Source organism: Sturnira hondurensis, unplaced genomic scaffold, assembly GCF_014824575.4.
Source record: "Sturnira hondurensis isolate 20B ecotype Veracruz unplaced genomic scaffold, ASM1482457v3 Scaffold0017394, whole genome shotgun sequence".
Lineage (NCBI taxonomy): Eukaryota > Metazoa > Chordata > Mammalia > Chiroptera > Phyllostomidae > Sturnira > Sturnira hondurensis.
The window spans coordinates 1,546,234-1,570,072 of NW_028090025.1; the positions used below are offsets into that span (position 1 = coordinate 1,546,234).

A 23,839-nucleotide genomic window follows, 5' to 3' on the forward strand; every position below is an offset into this window, starting at 1 on the left:
CAGCTAGATCAGGAGTGGAACCATAGAAATGAAGAACACATGGAGGGTTAGCAACAGGGGAGTGGGAGGAGGAGAAGGGGGGAGAAGGTACAGAAAATAGATTAGACAATAGATAGAAAATAGATAGTTGGGAGGGCAAGAATAGTAGGGGAAATATAGAATGTAAAGAACTTGAGACATGTGGTTATAAACTAAGGGGGGAGAATGGTGGGGGAGGGAGTTTGCGGGTGGAGGGGAATGAAGGGGGGGGAATAGAACAACTGTAATGGTATAATCAATTTAAAAAAAGATTTAAAAAAAGACACCCAGAAGATAACTTCATAATACTCAAGGGAAGAATCCATCAAGAATATATAACCACTGCAAATATATGTGCAACCAACATAGTAGCATCCAAATACCTAAAGTAAATCTTGGAGGACCTCAATAAAGATATTGACAGTAACACAATTATAATATAGAATTTCAAAACCCCACTGTCAAAAATGAATAGATCTTCCAAAAAAACATCAGCAAACACATTGCAGCATTGAACATTGTCCTACATGAAATGAACTTAACTGATTATATATATATATATATATATATATATATATATATACCCTTTCACCCCAAAGAAGCAAAATACACATTCTTTTCAAATGCACATGGAACATTTTCAAAGGTAAACCACATGATAGGACACAAAACAAACCCTCAACAAATTCAAGAAAATTGAAATCATACCAAGCTTTTTCTCTGACCACAGGGACTGAAATTAGAGACCAACCTCAAGCAAAAAAAAAAAGTAAAAAACCTCAAAGTCATGGAGATTGAATAGCATACTATTAAACAATGAATGGGTCAAGAATGAGATCAAGGAAGAACCCAAAATTTCTGGAAACAAATCAAAATGAACTCACAACAACCCACAACTTATGGACACAGAGAAGGCAGTCCTGAGAGGAAAAGCCTACCTAAAAAAAAAAAGAAAGAAAAATTTCAAACAAACAACCTAACCCTATACCTCCAAGAACTTGAAGAAAACATCAAAGACAGCCCAGAGCAAGTAGAAGGAAGGAAATAACAAAGATCAGAGCAGAATTAAATGGCATAAAGACTAAAAGCACAATTCTAAGAATCAATAGATCCAGGAGCTAGTTCTTTGAAAAGATAAACAAAATCAACAAGTTTTTAAGCAGAGTCATCAAGAAGAAAAGAGAGAGGACCCAAATAAACACACACAGAAATTAAAGAGGAGAGATTACAACTGATACCATAGAAGTAAAAAAAAAATCCTCAGAAATTACTACAAGGAATTATATGCCAAGAAATTTTAAAACTTAAGTGAAATGAACAAATTTCTAGAAAAATATAATCTTCCAAAATTCAATTAAGAATTAGCAAAGTGCCTGAACAGACTAATAACTTCAGATGAAATTGAAACAGTACTCAAAAACTCCTCACACATGATAGCCCTGGACTGGATGGTTTCACAAGAGAATTCTACAAAGTATTTAAGAAGGAACTAACCTCTATCCTTCACAGACTATTCCAAAAAATCCAAGACAGAAGACTCCCAAACTCTTTTCATGAAGCCAGCATCATTCTAATCCCAAAACCAGATAAAGACCCAACAAAGAAAGAAAACATCAGAACAATATTGCTAATGAACATAGGTGTCAAAATTCTCAACAAAATATTAGCACACCACATCGAACAATACATTAAAAAGATCATATGCCATGATTCATTGGGACTCATCCCATGGATGCAAGGATTGTACAATATTGGCAAATCAATCAATGTAATACATCACATAAACAAAAGCAACAACAGAAATCACATGATCATATCAACTAGTGTGGAAAAATATTTGATAAAATACAGACCCATGTACGATAAAAACACTAAGCAAAGTGGGAATAGAGGGAGCATTCCTCAACATAATAAAGGCCATATATGAGAGACCTACAGCCAACATCATACCCAATGGGCAAAAACTAAAAGCTTTCCCACAAAGATGAGGAACAAGATAAGGATGTTTGCTGTTACCACTTCTATCCAACATAGTATTGGAAGACCTAGCCACAGCAACCAGACAAGAAAAAGAAATAAAAAGAATCCAAAGTGAAAAAGAGGAACAAAATGGTCACTGTTTGCAGATGACATGATAAGTGTACATAGAAAATCTAATAGAATCCACCAAAAAATTTCTCGACCTAATAAACAAAATTGGCAAAACAGCAGGACACAAACTCAATACTCTGAAATTGAAGGCTGTTTTGTACACCAATGATGAAGTGTCAGAAACAGAAATCAGGGGAAAAAAAACCTATTTGATATGGCAACAAGAAAAATAAAGTACCTAACAATAACCCTAACCAAGGAGGTAAAACACCTATACTCAGAAAACTACACAACACTGAAGAAAGAAATTAAGGAAGGTACAAATGAATGGGAGCATATACCCTGTTCATGGATCGGAAGAATTAACATTATCAAAATGTCCATACTACTGAAAGCAATTTATACATTCAATGCAATACCTATTACAGTACCAAGTGCATATTTCAAAGACATAAAAAAACACTTCAAAAATTTATCTGGAACCATAAATGATTCCAAATAGCTGCAGCAATTTTGAGAAAGAAGAATAAAGTTGGAGGGATCACAATATATGATATTAAAATGTATTAAAGTCTGCTGTAATCCAAAAGCCTGGTACTGGCATAAGAACAGACACATAGAGCAATGGAACAGAATAGAGAGCCCAGAAATAAACCCAAGTCACTATGGTCAATTAATATTTGGCAAAGATGGCAGCATCATATACTGGAGTAAAAATAGCCTCATCAATAAATGGTGTTAGGAGATCTGGACAGTTAGAGGAAAAAAATGAAATGAGACTACTAACTTACGCCATACACAAAAGTAAACTAAGGATGGATGAAAGACTTTAATATAAGTCCCTATGCCATAAAAGTACTAGAAGAAAGCATAGGCAGGAAAATCTCAGACATTCCATGAAGTAATATTTTCACTGATATGTCCCCTAGAAAAAGGGACATAAACAAAAGAAAAAAAAAACAAAAGACTTCATCAAAATAAAAACCTTCTGCATGAACAAAGAAACACCAGCAAAATGTAAAGGGAACCATCCATATGGGAAACTATATTTGGAATAGTTTAATATAACTATTAAAGGCTTAATATAACTATTTAATATTAACTATTAATATAACTATAACTATTAAACTCTTTCAGACAAGAGTTTGAGTGAATATGCACACACATACACACGCACACACACACAATTCACATGACTCTACTCCAGAAAGAGAAACAACCAAATTGAATAAAGGGCAAAGGAACTAAATAGATGCTTCTCCAAAGAGGACTTACATAGGGCATCGTTAGCCATCAGAGATGCAAATTAAAACGACAATGAAATACCACTTCAGACCACTCAGAATTATCATTATAACCAAATTAACAAACAACAGGTGCTGGTGAGGTTATGGAGAAAAGGAAACCCTCTTACACTGTTGGTGGAAATACAGACAAGGGTAGCCACTGTAGAAAACAGTATGGAATTTCCTCCAAAAACTAAAAATGAAACTGCATTTTGATCCAGCAATTCCACTGCTGGGATTATATCCTAAGAACCCTGAAACCCCATTCCAAAAGAACCTATGCACCCCAATGTTCATAGCAGCACAATTTACAATAGCCAAAAGCTGGAAGCAACCTAGGTGCCCGTCAGTAAATGAATGGATCAAAAATTATGGCCCTGGCTGGTGTAGCTCAGTGGATTGAGTGAGGGCCTGCGAACCACACGATCAAGGTTCAATTCCCAGTCAGGGCATGCCTGGGTTGCAGGCCAGTTCCCAGCAGGGGACTCACGACAGGCAACCATACACTGATATTTCTCTCCTTCTCTCCTTACCTTTCCCTCTAAAAATAAATAAATAAAAATCTAAAATAAAAAACTTATTTAAAAAATTATGGTACATTTACACAGTGGAATACTATGCAGCAGAAAGAAAGAAGGAGCTCCTACCCTTTGCAACAGCATGAATGGTACTGGAAAGAATTGTGGAAATGGGAGGGAGTGGGGAGCACAGGGGGGTGGGATGGGATGGGAGTAATAGACAGAAAACTGTACTTGAAAAATAATTAAATAAAAAAAACTTAAAAAATTATGCTAAGTGAAATAAGCCAGATGGTGAAAGATAAATATATGATCTCACCTATAAATGAAACCTAAGCAACAAAACAAAGAAGGAAGCAAAATATAACCAGTGACATTAAATGATAAAGAAACTGATAATAACCAGAGTGCAGGTGGGAGTGGATAACTGGGGCAATTGAGGAAATGGTTGTCAAGGAACATATGTAAAGGACATATGGACAAAGCCAAAGGAGGTTAGGATTGAGAATGGGAGGTGGGGATGCATGGGATGGGGAAGAGTGGTAGTGGGAAATGGAGACAACTGTACTTGAATCACAATAAATAAAATATATATATTTCTGCATATATATGTATTTCAAGTTACTATGATTAGATTGGGGAAAATCCACATGAGGGACTAAATTTCTCAATTTTAGTTGAAATTTATGTGCCATGAAGACTCAGTGAATAGTAGATGTTTAAAGCTTTCATCCATCTGCATTTGTATCAAGTGAGTATCAGACTGACTTGATTATTTTCAGATCAAATCCTTTCATTTCTATCTTTTCAAAAACTAATTTTTATGACCTTTCCAACTACAAAAGTGTTCTAGGGCAGCATGTCATTTTTGAATTAAAATGAAAATAAGACCCATTCACTCTGTAAATTTAAAAAAATTCCTGTAGATAACTGGAGATACCCAGAGCTGCCATGGAAACCATGTTGGGGCATCCTGTTTAAATGTCTTTAATTAAGATAAGTGGGTAGGTATACAGACAGAGAAATAGATATAGGTACATTCACCCTGATAATGCTTTCCTATTGGAATCCATCAACAGAATTTTCTTCCTGCCTTCTATCTTTGTTTTCCTCCTTCACTGTTTCTTCCATAATAATTATGTGTCTATCATAGACCAAGACCTAGGATGGGCCTTGGGATTGGGTGAGTGGGTAAAGAAAAGTAATCAAGCATGCATTAAACATAGTTCTTGCACTTTAAAAGTTCACAATCTAGTGTGACTGAAGAGCAAGTAAACAAATAACCAAACTACAATGTCTTAAGCACTAAAATAAAACAATGGGCAAAACTCTTGCAAGCACAAAGAAAGGGGTGTATAATTCTGTCTTGGAAAGTCAAAGATGTTATGTGAGTTGGACTATGAAAGATGACTAGTTCACCAAGCAGGAAAGAGCTAAGGGGTAACCTTAGAGACAAAGGTAACTCCTTGCACTGGGGGACTAATTCATGAAAGACCATTGTAACTTCTAAGCCAATTTGCATGATAGGACAGTACACTAGGAAATTAAATTGGCATAATAATTCCTCTCTCTGGAATCTCACCTGCATTTGCAGATATCCAAGTACTTTCCATTTATTAAGAATTAATTCAGCCCTGTTTGGTGTGGTTCAGTGGATTGAATGCTGGCCTGTGAACCAAAGGGTCACTGGTATGATTCCCAGTCAGGGCACATGCCTGGGTCGCAGGCCAGGTCCCCAGTAGGGAATTCAAGAGAGGCAACCACACATTGATATTTCTCTCCCTCTCTTTCTCCATCCTTTACACTCTCTCTAAAAATAAATATTTTTTTAAAAAAAGAATTAGTTCAAATATTACATGCTGTAGAAAATCTCTGTGATAATTCCCATTTATGTAGCATCTGTGAAGCTATCTGAATATTTTAAAACTTATTTATAAAGTCAGTAAACCTTTTGTAAATGGCAAATCCTTATGTAAACACAGTTTGTTACTTAGGTTATAATTGGATGTGCTAGCAGTTCCTTACAAAAAATAAAACAGAATCTAGCAATTGCACTCTAACATTTACATATCTAGAAATTATATTTCTAGGTATATAGTGCAAAGAATTTAAAACAGGGACTACAACAACAGATACATATATACTAATTTTTACAACAGTATTATTCATGATTTCAAAAAGCCTAAAACAAGTGGCCATGTACAAATGAATGGACAAACAAAATGTGATGTATTCATACTGTGAGATATTATTTAGCCTTAAAATGTACATTTCTGAATCAAGCTAAAATGTGAATGAACCTTGAAAATATTATGCTAAGTGAAATAAGCCAGACAGGAAAAAAACAAATATATGATTTTATGATTTTTCTTGTATAAAGTACCTAGACAAAAACTAAAGGTTACTTGAGACTAAGGGAAAGGAAAATAAAGAGTTCTTTACTTTTTTAGGATAGTAAAAAAGTTTTAGAAATCATTAGTAGTAATGGTTGTACAACATTGTGAATGTACTTAATTCCACTCAATCCTACAGTTAAAATGGTTAAAATGAGAAAAAATGTTATTTATTTTTTACCAAAACAGAAATATCCTAGAAAAAAATTGTTAAAAAGCAATATTCTACATGTGCAATATGAGTAACAAAGGCAAATAAAGACAATATTTTTGTCCCCAGAAGTAAATAAGAAACATCTAAATTAGAAGAATCAAAGATCCACCTACAGTAGCTATAATTAAAAATGCTGCTCTTCCGCCGCCATTTTAAACCCAGCTCCATACAACTGGCCGCCGCCGCTGCTGCGGTGACTGGAACCACATAACAACTCCACCACCATGGAGGATGTGAATGAGTACAGCAACATAGAGGAATTTGCAGAGCCATCCAAGATCAACGTGAGTAAGAATCAGCAGGATGATGGTAAAATGTTTATTGGACGCTTGAGCTGGGATACAAGCAAAAAAGATCTGATTGAATACTTGTCTCAATTTGGAGAAGTTGTGGACTGCACAGTTAAAACAGGTCCAGTCACCGGAAGATCAAGACGATTTGGATTTGTGCTTTTCAAAGATGCTGCTAGTGTTGATAAGGTTTTTGGAACTGAAGGGACACAAACTGTATGGCAAATTGATACACCTAAAAGGGCCAAAGCTTTAAAAGGGAAAGAACCCCCAGAAAGGGTTTTGTGGGTGGATTGAGCCCAGATACCTCGGAAGAACAAATTAACGAATATTTTGGAGCCTTTGGTGAGATTGGAAATATTGAACTTCCCATGGATACAAAAACAAATGAAAGAAGAGGTTTTTGTTTTTATCACATACACAGATGAAGAGCCTGTAAAGAAATTGTTAGAAAGCAGATATCATCAAATTGGTCCTGGGAAGTGTGAAATCAAAGTTGCCCAACCCAAAGAGGTATATAGGCAGCAACAGCAACAACAGAAAGGAGGAAGAGGTGCTGCAGTTGGTGGAAGAGGTGGTGCTACGGGTCGTGGCAGAGGTCAGGGCCAAAACTGGAACCAAAGATTTAATAACTATTATGATCAAGGATATGGAAATTGCAATAGTGCCTATGGTGGTGACCAAAGCTATAGTGGCTATGGCGGCTATGATTATATTGGGTATAACTATGGGAACCATGGATATGGACAGGGATATGCAGACTACAGTGGCCAACAGTGCACTTATGGCAAGGCATCTAGAGGGGGTGGCAATCACCAATACAATTATCAGCCATACTAAAGGAGGGCATTGGAGAAAACAGGAGGAGAGATTGGTAAAGTAATCCATCTTGCAGGACAACAATGAAGATTAGTCTTCTGTTGCTCTAAGATGATTATTTGTAAAAGACTTTCTAGTGTACAAGACACAACTGTATCTGACTGTATATAGCCACCAATTAGTTTTCTTTGTTTTTACTTTGTCTTTAGCTATCTGTGGATTATAATTCAATGTGGATTTGTGTTTATACAAATTTTATTTGTATAATTTCATGTTAAACCTCAAATAAATGCTTCCTTATGTGATTGTTTTTCTGTGTCAGGTACTAAATAGCTCTGTAAAAGTGTGATTTTAAATAAGCAATAATTGAGGCATGGTTTGTTTTGTAAGGAGTATTGGTCCATGAGAAGGAACTGTGGTACTTATGAATAGCCAGCTACAGTGTCACCCTGTTGCCCATCTTTGTTAGATGTATTCTCTTCTCCAACTGTTCATTTCCTTGTTAACTAAGGTGTCATGGATGTTTCCATGTCATAGTCACTGCTGTGATTAGTGGAAGCTTTCTAGTAGACTATGAGTTTTATAAAGATTATATTCTGAAGAAAAGTACCCCTTTAATGGCACAGAGCATGTTGATAGCTCCTTTCATGGATACTAATTGTTTTTGCTTTGTTTCTGTCCCTGGAAAAGCTGTTCTTTATGATTTGCTAAATATTTTAACAATCTGGTCTGTTAGACCTTTAAGTAATCATAATACCATAACTAATTGTTTGATCAGAGTCCAGATATACCTAGGGAGAAAGTACTGTTACACTGGTAGGAGCTACAGTTTGAGAGTTATCAAAGACAGTTACACTATTATACAAGGATTTTGGCAGGTAAGTTTGAGGTTATTAAAATTAGAGCAAAGGTTAGATTAAGGTATTTGAAGTGGCTATGTAAATTAAGGTATTTGAAGTGGCTATGTAAATTAGTTGTATTCTGTTATGTCACAGCAAGCACCAAACTAAACAGTTCTCTATAAGAGTATTCTTATGAAGCTATATTGGGTGTTAACTGTTAATGTGGTGTGAGCTCTTAGAAAAAACCATGGTAGTAGATTTTGTTTTCTAAATAGTGGGAAATAGTATGCTTTTAGTCACGTTCATGAAAATCATAATTGTGACCTTGTCATTAAATACAGATCTTCCTGGTACATTAGTGGCAGTTTTTGCTCTGGATCTTGGAGGATTTCTTGGGTAAATCCAACCTTTGAGTTTAACATTAAATGTAGTGGATTTAAGGTTTTCTAAGGTTTGTCTTTATGGTTCCATGTTAGCTACTAGGACTGGCATATCTGTTCACATGTTGACCTCACCTTAAAGTGTAAACTGTTTATGCCGTTTTTATTTGGCACCTGCAACTGTGTTTCGTTTTTGCTAACTGATAAAGTTAAGATAAAAGATATATAGCCCTTTTAAAAATATTCCTTACATTCCCAGAACAACTAACATAGTCTTACTCAGTCATCATTATAAAGATGATCCAGTGCCACCGGATATTCTCCTACCTTGCTACCAAGTTATGACTATGTGCAGACACAAAAGTATAGGTCTTTTTTTTAATTAAATTCTTATTCAAGTGCAGTTTTCTGTTTTATATTCCCTGCCCCGCACCCCCCAGTGCTCCCCACCTCCCTCCCATTTCCTCCCCCACCTTAATTATTGTCCACATGTCCTTTATACTTATTCATGTGAGTCCCTCCCCTTTTCCCCTATGATTCTCTCCCCTCTCCTCTCTGGACTCTGTCAGCCTGCTCCGTATTTCAGTGTCATTGGTCAAATATTGCTTGCTTGTTTGTTTTGTTGTTTAGATTCCTGTTAACGGTGATATCATATGGTATTTGTCTTTCACCACCTGGCTTATTTTGCTCAATATAATGTTCTCTAGTACCATCCATGATGTTGCAAAAGGTAGGAGCTCCTTCTTCCTTTCTGCAGCATAGAATTCCATTGTGTAAATGTACCATAGCTTTTTGATCCAGGCACTTACTGAAGGGCATCTAGGTTGCATCCAACTCTAGGCTATCGTGAATTGTGCTGCTATGAACATCGGGGTCCATAGGTTCTTTTGGATTGGTGTTTCAGGGTTCTTAGGATATACTCCTAATATTCATTAGGACTGGAATTGCTGGGTCAAAAGACGCTTAGGATATACTCCTAATATTCATTATTAGTGGAATTGCTGGGTCAAAAGGCACGTTCATTTTTAGTTTTCTTAGAAAGTTCCATACTGTTTTCCATAGTGGTTGTACCAGTCAGCAATCCCACCAACAGTGAACTAGGGTCCCCTTTTCCCCACAACCTCTCCAGCACTTGTTTGTTTCTTTGTTTATCATAGCCATTCTGACTGGTGTAAAATGGCATCTCATTGTGTTTTTAATTTGCATCTCTCTGATAGCTAGCGATATCGAGCATCTCTTCATGTGTCTCTGGATCCTCTCTATGTCCTCCTTGGAGAAATGTCTGTTCAAGTCCTTTGCCCATTTTTTAATTGGGTTGCTCATCTTCTTTGAGTGGAGTTGAGTGATTTCTTTGTATATTTTGCAAATTAAATGTTTGTCTGAAGTATCATTGGCAAATATGTTTTCCCAAACAGTTGCTTCTCTTTTAATCTTGATACTGTTTTCCTTAGCCATGCAGAAGCTTTTAACTTTGATGAGATCCCATTTGTTTATTCTTTCCTTTATGTCCCTTGCTCTAGGGGACTTATCAGTAAAAATCTTGCTGCATGGAATATCTGAGATTTTCCTGCCAATGTTCTCCTCTAGGGCTTTAATGGTTTCACAGCTTATATTTAAGTCTTTTATCCACCTTGAATTAATTTTGGTGTATGGTGTAAGATGGTGCTTGAGTTTCATTTTTTTGCATGTAGCTGTCCAGTCCTCCGAACACCATTTGTGGAAGAGGCTATCTTTACCCCATTTTATGTTATTGCCCCCTTTGTTGAATATTAATTGACGGTAGAGAGTTGGGTTTATTTCTGGGCTCTCTGTTCTGTTCCATTGGTCTATGTGCCTGTTTTTATGCCAGTACCAGGCTCTTTTGATTACAGTGGCCTTGTACTACAGTTTGATATCAGGTATTGTGATCCCTCCTACTTTTTTCTTCTTTCTCAATATTGCGGCTGATATTCAGAGTATTTTATGGTTCCATATAAATTTTGAAGTGTTTGTTCTATGTCTGTGAAATATGCCATTGGAACTTTAATAGGTATTGCATTGAATCTGCAAATTGCTTTGGGTAGTATGGACATTTTGATGATGTTAATTCTACCAATCCATGAGCATGGTATATGTTTCCATTTGTTTGTGTCTTCCTTGATTTCTTCCTTCAGTGTTGTGTAGTTTTATGCATACAGGTCTTTTACCTCCTTGGTTAGGTTTATTCCCAGATATTTTATTTTTCTTTTTGCTATAAAAAATGGGATTTTTTTCCTGATTTCTGCTTTTTCTGTTTCATTGTTGGTATACAAAAATGCCTTTGATTTCTGCATTTTGACTTTGTATCCCGCTCTTTTGCCAAATTTATTTATTAGTTCGAGCAGTTTTTTGGTAGAGGCTATAGGCTCTTCCATGTACATTATCATGTCATTTGCAAACAGTGCCAGTTTTTTTCCTCCTTTCCCATTTGGATGCCTTTTATTTATTTTCTTCTCTGATAGCTGTGGCTAGAACTTCTAATACTATATTGAACAGAAGTGGTGATAGTGGGCAACCTTGTCTTGTTCCTGATCTTAGTGGAAAAGCTTTTATTTTTTGCGCATTGAGTATGATGTTGGCTGTAGGTCTTTCATATATGGCCTTTATTATATTGATGAATGTTCCCTCTATTCCCATTTTTCTGAGTACCTTTATTATAAATGGGTGTTGTACCTTATCAAAAGCTTTTTCCACATCTATTGATATGACCATGTCATTTTTTACTTTTCTTTTGTTTATGTGGTGTATTACATTTACTGATTTACGAATATTGAACCATCCTTGCATCCCTGGGATGAATCCCACTTGGTCGTGGTGTATGACCTTTTTTATGTATTGTCTGGATGCGATTTGCCAGTATTTTATTGAGGATTTTAGAGTCTATGTTCAGCAGAGATATTGGCCTGAAGTTTTCTTTCTTTGTTGTGTCTCTATCAGGTTTTGGAAGTAGGATGATGCTGGCTTCATAAAAAGAGTTGGGGAGTTTTCCCTCCTTTTGGATTTTTTGGAATAGTCTGTGAAGAATAGGTGTTAGCTCTTCCTTAAAAGCCTTGTAGAATTCTCCTGTGAAACCATCTGGTCCAGGGCTTTTGTGTGATGGGAGTTTTTTGATTACTGCTTCAATTTCATTTGCTGTTATTGGCCTGTTCAGGTTTTCTGCTTCTTTTTCATTGAGTTTTGGAAGATTATATTTTTCTAGAAATTTGTCCATTTCACCTAGGTTTTCAAATTTCTTGGCATACAGTTCTGCATAGTAATTTCTTACAATCCTTTCTATTTCTGTGGTATCAGTTGTAATCTCTCCTCTTTCATTTCTGATTGTGTTTATTTGTGTCCTCTCTCTTCTTTTCTTAATGAGCCTACTTAAAGGTTTGTCTATTTTGTTTATCTTTTCAAAAAACCAACTCCTGGATTCATTGATCCTTATAATTGTGCTTTTAGTCTCTATGTCATTTAGTTCTGCTCTGATCTTGGTTATTTCCTTCCTTGTACTTGCTCTGGGCTGTCTTTGTTGTTGTTCTTCGAGTTCTTGCAGGCGTCGGGATAGGTTGTTTGTTTGAAATGTTTCTATCCTCTTTAGGTGAACCTGTATTGCTATGAACTTCTCTCTCAGGACTGCCTTCACTGTGTCCCATAAGTTTTGTGTTGTTGTGAGTTCACTTTCATTAGTTTCAAGAAGTTTTTTGATTTCTTCCCTAATTTCAGTCTTGACCCATTCGTTGTTTAATAGCATACCATTCAATCTCTATGCTTTTGGGTGTTTTGGTTTTTTTCCTGTGGGATTGGTTTCCAATTTCAGTCCCTTGTGATCAGAGAAGATGCTTAGTATGATTTCTATTTTCCTGAAGTTGTTGAGACTTGTTTTGTATCCTATCATGTGGTCTATCTTTGGAAATATTCCATGTGCACTTGAAAAGAATCTGTATTTAGCTCCTTTGGGATGGAGGGCTCTCTCTATATATATATATCAATTAGGTTCATTTCTTCTAGAGTGTCGTTTAATGCTGCTCTATCTTTGTTGATATTTTGTTTGGAAAATCTGTCCATTTTTGACAGTGGGGTGTTAAAATCCCCTACTATAATTGTATTGCTGTCAATATCTTTCTTGAGGTCCTCTAGGATTTTCTTTATATATTTGGGTGCTCCTGTGTTGAGTGCATATATATTTATGATGTTAATGTCTTCTTGGTGGATTCTTCCCTTGAGTATTATGAAATGATGTTCTGGGTCTCTCTTTATGGCCCTTTTTTTGAAGTCTATTTTGTCTGATATGAGGATTGCTACCCCGGCTTATTTTTCTTGTCCATTTGCTTGGAAAATTTGTTTCCATCCTTTCACTTTCAGTCTGTGGTGGTCTTTTGACCTGAGGTGGATCTCTTGTAGGCAGCATATGTGTGGATCATGCTTTCTTAACCATTCAGCTATTCTATGTCTCTTAATTGGTGCATTTAATCCATTTATGTTTAAGGTTATTATTGAAAGGTACTTATTCATTGCCATTTATGTACCTGTGTTCCTCTCTCTCTCTCTCTTTTCCTTCCTTTCCTTAAAGCAGCCCTTTTAGTAATTCTTGTGGAGCTGGTTTTGTGGAGGCGTATTCTTTTAGACTTCTTTTGTCTTTGAAGCTCTTTATTTGGCCTTCTATCTTGATTGAGAGCCTTGGTCGATAAAGTAGCCTTTGTTGTAGGCCTCTGTTTCTCATTACTTGGAATATTTCCTGCCATTCTCTTCTTGCTTGGAATGTTTCAGTTGAGAAGTCAGTAGCCAACCTTATTGGGACCCCCTTGTATGTTACTTCCTTTTTCTCCCTTGCTGCCTTTAGGATTTTCTCTTTGTCTTGGAGGTTTGCCATTTTAATGATGATGTGTCTTGCAGTAGGCCTCTTTGGGTTCCACCTGATTGGGACTCTCTGTGATTCCTGGATTCGTGTGACTTTCTCTCTCCTCAACTTAGGAAAATTTTCCGTTATTACTCTTTCAAGTAGGTTTTCTATCCCTTGTTCTTCTTCTTCTCCTTCTGGTATTCCTATTATTCGGATATCATTACGTTTCATATTGTCTTGCATTTCTCTTAGACTCTCCTCATTTTTTCTGATTCTCTTTTCCAGTACTTGGTCCGTCTGGGAGATTCTTTCCACCCTGTCTTCGATCTCACTTATGCGATCTTCCGCCTCATCAATCCTACTCTTCATACCTTCTACTGTGTTCTTCAGTTCAGAAATTGTATTTTTCATTTCCTCTTGGCCTTTGCTAATGCTTTCTATTTCCTTTTTCATGTTGGTATAGTTTGTGTAGAGTTCATTGTAGCTCCCCTGTAGTTTCTGGTAGCTCATTGTAAGCTCTTTGAATTTCCTGATAACCAGTGCTTTGAATTCAATATCTGATAGTTGACTTGCCTTTATTTCATCTAACATTCTTTCTAAGACTTCCTCCTTTTCTTTCATTTGGGGATTGTTTCTTTGTCTTCCCATTGTTGTGATGCTCTTCTTGTTGGCCTCAGCTTCTTAAACTGATCTGTTCTGGTACCCTGAGTTTATGGTGTGAACTTCTGTGGTAGGATACCTGTGAAATTCAGTGGTGCAGTCTCCTGCAGGTGTCTTGGTATTGTGTGCTTCCACTACTCCTCTTGTTGGTTTCCAGCTAGTCAAACCTTTTTCTTCTGGTCTCACTAGCCGCAGCAGCCTGAGGGGCTGCTAGTGTGGCTTTTCTCTCGCCTTGGTATGCTCAAGTGGTCTCGCCAGTACCGCCCCCCCAAGATCCAGACTGGCACTGCTCTCCCACGCCCTACTGAGAGGGGATTTTCTCCCAGGCTTTCCAGCCCTGGTCTGGTATGAGGGCGTGTGCTCCCAGCCAGGCTTTCCTGTTCTCATAGGCTTGGGTGCTGACCTTTCCCTGTGTTGTGGCTGAACACACAGGGCAACTCACAATTCTCCCAAACCAACAGCAACAGCCTGACTCCCTGTGTTTCCCTGTCTGCCCTGGCTGTGTAGGGATGGAGGTGGCAACTGGCTCTCTTCCAGGGGCCCAGCCAGCAGCCCGAGACTCCCCAGACTGTTCGAGAGCCGGTGCAGGTCCCACGCCACAGGGATCACCCGGGCTACTCTCAATTCCCCAAGCCGAGGGTCGGCGCAGGCCCTGCGAGGGCCGGGAAGGCATGGGTGACCGATCGGTAGTCAGGCCGAGGGCCAGCTCAGCCCATGGGCCTGGGAGGCACGGGCAACCTGTAGCCACCCCAGTGCCTCCCAGTCTGCACCAGCTGAGCAGGGATGGAGCAGGTCTATGCCGGGTGAGCAGGGATGGACCTCCCAACTGACTCACTTCTAGAGGCCCTGCCAGCAACCCAAGACTCCCCAAGACTGTTTGAGGGTCGGCACAGGCCCCTCGAAGCAGGGAATGCTCTGGCAACTCTCAGTTCTCCCAAGCCGGCAACCTGACTCCATGGGTTATCAGAGCTTTCTGGTTTGCCTCTGAATGCTCACTCCTCTCTCTGCCACTACTGGCAGACCGATCTCTTATGGTGTTTTCCAATCTGCGCCCTGCCAGATTGGGGGGGGGGGCGGTGCCGGTGACCAGTTCTCTCCCAGAGATGGTGTTTCTCACCCTCGGCTCTCAGAGACTGGGGCAATGGCCAGGGCCCTGGCGCTGCCTGGCAGGGGGCCCACCACCGCCTCTGCGCTGCTCCCTCGTACCTTGTTGATCTGCAGTCGTCTCCTCTCCTCAACCTCTGGTCATTCAGTGTCCGCTACACTCTCTGGAGTCCTGCCTTCTTATATGCTGCGTCCCTGTTGGGCATCTGCTGTGCTCCTCCGCGGATCAGCCAGGTCCTTCTCCGGTGCGTGGAGAGAAGCGAAATCCTTTGTCCTACTCCGCCACCATCTTCCTCCCCAGGATAGGTCTTAAAGGCCTACTATAGCATTATTTGGTTTCCTAAAACAGGCTAGGAAACCATAACAAAACATGAGAGTGATATAAAGTCATTAGAAAGAAAGAAAAAACAAGTTTAAATATTACATATACCTGAAAAGCTGACTGAGAAAAAGATCATGCAACACACATGCTACTGTTAAAACACTAGAGATTATACAGTATACACGTTTAACTGGGTGCATACCAGAATAAACTCTGAGCAACTGTGTCTTACTCTACATTTCTGTAGCCAGGGAAAAATCACTTCATGTTCAGCCTGGCAGGGAATGCATAAGTACAAAGCAAGCAGGTCAAATTACCAAAATATTGACTAAAAAATAAATATTTTCCTAATATATCAATACACTTTTCAAAGATTTACTTGAAACCTTGAGTTAGAAGAGGGTTAACAACCTATCTGAGAGCTTCAGAGGCTTCAATTTGGGTTTTGGTATTTTATCCTGATCCATTATGCAGTAGAGTGACTAAGAGGATGAGCCTACTATACAAACTGCAAGTCAAAAACTGCTGGGTGACTTTTGTTAAGTCATTTAATTTCTCTGAGTCTCCAGTCATTTCTATAAAGTGGAGATGATAATAATAACTACCATGTATAGTAGTTCTAGGGATTGACTTAAACAAACTAAAGCACTTAAAACAGCTTGAAATATAGCAAGTACTCAATAAATTTATTATTATTATTATTACTTTGCAAAATGTTGTATAAATATTAAATGGTACCCAGGCATAGCTGGAAAAGCCATTTGCTTCATTATTGTTGGCCCATTATTAAGAAATATTGAGGGTGAGCTTTGCCCAGTGAATAAATTGCTTTGTATACAATGATGACACTGATATCTACAGATGTGAAGAAGAAATTAAAGAATTTAGCAGAAAGATAAAAGATGAAACCACAGAATGCATATTGTAAGAAAAGGTTGGTCATCTGACTTTTAGTCCTAGCTGCTAACTTTTGAGTTGGTCAGCATCTCTTCTTCAACTACAAAATTGAAATAAAACCATCTTACTCTATCTTTTGGTAGGATCACCTGCACTAGTTCTGTATTTGACAGAAATGCTTGTTACCAGGCTGGGTTTAGCCCCAGACCCATTTTAGGAAAGGATAGTGATTAAGAAAAGTGGACTGTGGAGTCACACTGCCATAAATACAAAATCAGACTTTGTTAGCTGAGTAACTTTGGACAAGTTTCTACATCCTTCTAGGCTTTAGCTTTTTCTCTCTAAAGTGAGGATAATAGTGCCCACCATGCAGAGTTTCATTGAGACCTAAATGAGATAATGTAGTTACCAAGCTTAGCACAGTGAATGGCACATAGCAAGTGCTTGATAATTACTAAGAAGGTTGATGATGGCATGAAGAATGCCACAAATTCATGAACAATCTATATTTATGCATAAGAAACATCATGTTCTTTTTTACCTGTCAGAATCCTATCCTCTTTAAGAAAATAAAAGTGGAGAAAACAATTTACACAGATGCTTGAGAACCTAGTTCAGGACATGGTCTTGGTCTCTATTGGTTAGTTCTACAAATGTCAAAGGGAGAGGCTTCCAAATGTAAAATCATTGGCATTACAGGAGTTAGGTTTTAGGCTTCCCTGATAACTTAATGTCTGTTAGATCCTATCAAAACCACCTATTTCACATTTTGTGTGTGTTTGGTTTCAACAGTGTGCACTGCATCTGCACAAAAATCCTTCTTGGTCATCTCTGGCCAGTACATTTAAACTTTGATGTCTCAGACCTGGCAAAGAGTGTTCAGCCCTGTTACAGGACCACAGGGCCTCTGGCTAGTAGTCAAAGTATCATAGCTGGAAGGTTGTAAGGTTATTTCTCTATTTCTTACCTTAGAACCATTCTCTGACCTTGTCTGCCTTTCTCTATCACCAGGGAAGGAAAATACTATTTTTTTCTATCTCCTGGTTTTGCCCCTGGCTTCTGTTTGAGTTCACGTTGGGGAGAAGGGAAAGTACTAGCAGGAAACTGGAAGACAGGAGATAAAATGGCTTAGGGTATTTATTCGTCCCACTCTCTCTCTCCATCTGCCACAGTCCATATGTTCTATTGAGGCCACAGTTCTGGACAGGCCTGTACCACTCTTACCAGATTCCAGTGATACTACTCTTTCTCCTCGTTACACCACTATCGTCTCTTTAACTCTATTCTTTTCAACTTTTGAGTATGGTTTATTTCTAGCTAAGCATGTTATTTCTGGTGCTCCTACAGCCTGCACTGGACCCATTTCCCTCCTGTGCATTAACTGCAATAGTTCTCAAAATGTAGACCACAATAACAGTTATTCTTTGTAAGTACTATTACTTGTAAATTTTGGCCTTTGTTCATAATTGTAAATAATAGTTCTATGTCAATCAAAACCTTACTTAAACCTTATTTATATCAGCAAGTGTCAAAAGCAAGCCCACCTTTTGTAGTAGTTAGAAAAAGTGGGATTGCTTCTGAAAACTGTTGATTGAAGTCCATGAAAACCAGTGGCACATAAGGTTTAGAGTCCTGAATTACTTAACTATGGGTCCAGTGATTTCTCAGTAAAATATCTAATACCAAAAACTAGAAATAAATTATTACCCATTTCCTATTCCCAAACAAGTTTTGACTTAAGGTATGAAAATACATTTAACACCATGCTGTGTTACCTTGTACCACAGAACTTCAGGTTCCAAATCATATTTTTTAAAGTCATCCATATCTGGGCAGGAAATTTCTTTCTTTTAGTTACTTCAGATTTTTCTAAATAGCAGATCCTGCTATTGTAGCACAGGCCGGATTCACTCTCTGCAACAAAGACATTGACACCTTCACGCAATATGTTGAGTTTCTATAGCAAAAGTGAAATAGAAAAATGGCTTCATTGGGTGATTACAACTTCATTGTACTCTATATATTTCAAGAGTAATTTATTTTCCATTTAGGGTACTGCCTAGAAATCAGAAAAAAAAACATTTAAAAAATGCTACAGTTTCCTGTCAGTTTTCTACTTTGACTGACAGGAAAATATAAAAAATGCTAACTCAGACATTTATGATCATGAGGCAGCTACATAGGTACATAGAACATCTATAACCATCTTTGGAACCATAACATGGTAAAACGTATTCCCCAAGAAACATATTTTCTTTATCAAATTCATTGTGGTGACATTGGTTAATAAAAGATAAATATTTTTTAAGATTTTATTCATTTATCTTTAGAGGGGAAGAGAAGGAGAGAGGGAAAGAAGTATCAATGTATGGTTGTCTCTTATGCATCCCCTGCTGGGAACTGGCCAGCAACCCAGGCATGTACCCTGACTGGGAATCGAACCACAATCGTCTGCTTCACAGGCCCATACTCAATCCACTAACCTACACTAGCCAGGGCAAAAGATAAATATTTTATGTTGAAACCTTAATAATGAATACTTGAGAGAATGTCTATAACTAGAAATATAGTGATTTCTGCTGCACCCTTATTGCCAGTCCATTACCAGGTATTCCATCGATTATTTAAATTCTCCAATGATTTCTAAGTCAACATATACCTCTACACTCAGGATACATATCAAAAATCAGACCGATGTACAGAAGCTACTCATTAACTTATATAGCATTTTTAAACTCTTTACTGAGATATGTCCTCAGTCTGAATTTGGATTCCTAAAAAGGACAGATCCTAGTGGAAAGTGATCAGCCTGAGTTAATTATATTCAACAAAACTGGCATTGTGAATGAGTTCCAACATTGAGTTTTACAATAAGTTTACTTTAGAAATTGGCCATTAATTGCCTAACTTGTGTAAGAGTATTTATGAAATATAATGCTGCCTTCATTTCCCAAAACATATTTAATCACCTTTTCCATCTTACTGTATGTAGACTCCAAAAGATATAAAACACACACATACACACACAATAAAAGCTGGAAAGTGGAAGAAGACATGTAAAAACTGGTAAGACTTAGAAGAAAGTCAAATGCCTTATTTCTTGGTGGGACATACAAGACCATATCTGTTTTAAGTGTCAATGGATACCTGCTGTTAAAAATACAAAGTGCCAAGGATACTTCAAAACCAAGTATTCTTTAAAATCACATAATAAGTTTTTGAACCAAGGTCTGATAAAAGAAGGCACATTGAGACTGCTTCTAACAGGTTGCCCAGGATCAGTCACAGGCAGCATCTGACAATGGTCTACACCAAAGTCTCTTTCAAAAGAACCAGAACTACCAAAACCAGTGGCCAGCTTCAAACAACATCAGAGTGGGATCCAAAAAGCTTCAAAAGTGGCATACCCAAAGAGAGATCTGTGCAGGGGCCAAACTGCTGAGATGAATTCTGCTTCATGGAGTCAGAACCTGCAGAGCAAATCACAGGCCAAAGTTTGGGTTAGGCCTCACAGTTACCCATCCTGAGGGTCAATCCTAGGCACAAAGGGACCAATAACAATCAAGACTCAATTGCAATTGCAACAGGAGGGCCCAAATAACCCATACAAGAAACATCTGGGAAAACCCAGCTCAAGTGATCAAGGAAACTGTACTACCAGACCCCACAAGACAGCTACTACATAAAGTTACTCCACAAAGACTGGGAGTCATAGGAGATCAATCTAATACATAAAAACAAATACAAAGAGGCAGCAAAAATAAAAAGACAAGGAAACAGGCCTCATATTAAAGAACAAGAGAAATCTCCAGAAAACAGCTTAATTAAATGGAGATGAGCAATTTATCAGATACAGACTGCAAAGTAATGGTTATAATGGTGCTAAAAAGCATTAAAAAGTACATGGAAACCATGAAAAAAGAACCCCTAATAAATGAAGAATATAATATCTGAAATGAAGAATACACTGGAAAGAATAATGAGTAGGTTAGAAGAAACCAAAGGTCAAACCAGTGATTCAGAAGACAAGGTAGAAAAAACACCCAATGAGAGAAGCAAAAAGAATAAAGAATTTAAAAAATGAGGATAGTTTAAGGGACCTTTGGGACAATGAAATGTAACAACATCCACAGGATAGGAATACTAGACAAGTCAGCAAGCAAGGGACCAAGAACCTGTTTGAAAAAATAACAAAAAAATCCCTAACCTAGTGGAGAAAAAAGACAAGTCTAGGAAGAAAAAAAAAGATTCCCAAACAAGATGAGCCCAAAAAGCCTGACAACAAAATGAATCATAATTAAAATGGAAAATGTTAAAGACAAAGAGAAAATCTGGGAAGCAGCTAAAGAAACACAGTTAGTTATCCACAAGAAAACTCCCATAAAACTGTCAACTGATTTCTCAACAGAAATATTTTGAGCCAGAAAGGATTGGCATGAAATACTCAAAGTGATGAGAAGCAACACCGTCATTTGAAAATGAAGGAGACAAAAAGAGTGTCCAAAATAAGAAAAACTAAAGGAATTTGTTACCCCCAAAACAGAATTACAAAAAAAGTTAAAAGGACTATTTTAAGGAGATGAAGGATAAGAGGAAGCAGGAGAGGGAAAAGAAGAAGGGAAAGAAAAACGTAGTTAAAAGAATAAAATGTCAATAAATATATACCTATCAATAATCACTTTAAATGTAAATGGCTTAAGTACAACAATCAAAAGGCATAAGGAAACTGAATAGGTAATAAAACAAGACCATATATATATAAAGGAGGGCAAGGTGGTGGAGGACAAATTTGAATCCACACTAACCTCCTGCCAGGACCAATCTGAAATTACAACTAAATTGTGGGAAAAAATACCCAGAACAAACAACTGAACAATAGAGAAAGAAAAGCCTTATAACCTCAGACAGACAGAAAAATTACCTTCATTACAACCTTTCTGGTAAGGAGTTCGGTGGAGACTCAAGAGGGCTGGATGGGCACCCAGAGGTGGCAGCACTGGAGGGATAATTAAGTAGCAGGTTGGACCCCCCTGAGAAGAATGGGGTCTAAACCTAAAGCTTGGATCCCCGGCCTACAATACCAGAACCCCAAAAAAGTACACAGGTAACAAGAGGTAGCAAAAAGCAGCAGGGTTGCTCTCTGCCAGAGATGGATGGCTATAGACGCAAAGAGCTTTTTAAAGGGCCAACACAAAAGATTTTATTTACTGTCACTTACTTGGAATACTGGAAAAGGCAGAAGCAGAATGGGCTGGAGACACCTGAGGAAAGACTGGGGACAGAAACGAGGGGAAGAGAACTGAGAGAGCAGCTGCAGGGATCCTGGTGCTGAGTAATAACCCCCAAAGAGGCAGCCATTATGCCCAGGAATACCACTCCCTTCTAAGTGGCAGCAACCTGAGGGAAAACAACCTCCCTGCTGCCAAGAGGGACTTGACCCTGGCTCTGTAGTGCTTAAATATGACCACTGAGTGCAGAGAGGCTAGATTATTAACTGAAGGAGACAACCACAGGTGGAGATCCCTGGCAAAGTGGGGGGCAGAGTGTACTAGACATGATTGAGGAGAGACTGGGGACAGAGGTTTAGGGTAAAGAACTAGAGAGAAGCCTTTGGGATCCTGATGCTGAATCCTCACCCATATGGCAGCAGCCATCCTGCTCAGGCAAAGCACTCCCCTCAGAGCAGCCTTAGGGGAAACAATACACCCAATCCCAGGAGGAATGCTGCCAACTCTACAGGGCTTAACTTAAGCCTGACTGCTGAGTGCAAATTGACTACATTAAAACCTGAAGGAGACAACCAGAGACAGCAGATCTCTTCCAATCTCACAGCAGGCTGCCTAAAGTAAGATGGAGTCAACACCTGATGGCACCAAAAGTGGATATACAAAGAAAAATAGTGGTAAATAACAAAGGCTATTGAATTGAAATTCACTGTGGTCTTCTCCATGATTAGCGATATCTTCTTTCCTGCAAAGCTTTTAAACATTAATTTCTTGTTCATCAAGTTTGTGCATACCTTTGGTTATATTTTGCTTGCTTGTTTGTTTTGTTGTTTAGGTTCCTGTTAAAGGTGAGATCATATGGTATTTGTCCTTCAACACCTGGCTTATTTCACTCAGCATAATGCTTTCCAGTTCCATCCATGATGTTGCAAAAGGTAGGAGCTTCTTCTTTCTTTCTGCAGCATAAAGTTCCATTGTGTATATGTACCATAGTTTTTGATCCATTCATTTACTGATGGGCACCTAGGTTGCTTCCAACTCTTGGCTATTGTAAATTGTGCTGCTATGAACATTGGGGGGCATAGGTTCTTTGGGATTGGTGTTTTAGGGTTCTTAGGATACAATCCTAGCAGTGGAATTGCTGGGTCAAAAGGCAAGTCCAATTTTAACTGAAATAGAGAACAGGCTGACAGTGACCAGAGGGGAGAGGGGAGGGAATTTCAGGGGAAATAGGGGAGGGATTTAGAGAAACATATATGAAGGATACATGGACAACAACTGAGAAGTGTGGAAATGGGAGGGAGGGGGGAGCACGGGGGTGGGATGGGATGGGAGTAATAGACAGAAAACTGTACTTGAAAAATAATTAAATTAAAAAATTGGGAAAAAAGTTTGTGCATACCAAGTCACTAGAATTTATACTATACTTTATTTCTCTCCTTTCTTACAAGACTCTTAATATCTTTACACCTTATTAATACCAGTTCTTTTGCTGTTGATACTTGAGATGGTGGAAGGGAGATATTTTTGTGGATATGGGTTTGCTCCCTGGGTTTGAGGTTTTGTTCTGGCAGTGCCTGAACAACAGCATACAAGATGTGGTGGGTAGAGTGACAATCAGTCAACCAGCTGGAGGAAAGGACCCCCAAAGAATGATCCAACAATAGTCAAAACCCAATTACATCCAGAGAGCCAACATAGAAACATATAAACACCATCCCAAAAGCAGCAACTTCAGGAGATCAAGTAGATTGCACCACTGAATCTCACAGATCCCCTACCATAGAAGTTCACACCACAACCTCAGAGAGTTAGAGTAGATCGATTTAAGAAGCAGAGACTAATAAGAAGAATCCCACAAACATAGGGAATATAAAGAAACAAACGACAAATGAAAAAAAAAAGAAGAAATCATCAAAAAGAGTGCTAAATAAAATAGA

The 23,839-nt window shown here is 38.2% G+C and overlaps 1 pseudogene; it reads left to right on the forward strand.

The window, feature by feature from the left end:
* The first annotated feature begins 6,787 nt into the window (after positions 1–6,787).
* Positions 6,788–7,939, forward strand: LOC119002039 (heterogeneous nuclear ribonucleoprotein D-like; annotated as a pseudogene).
* Positions 7,940–23,839: the final 15,900 nt, after the last annotated feature.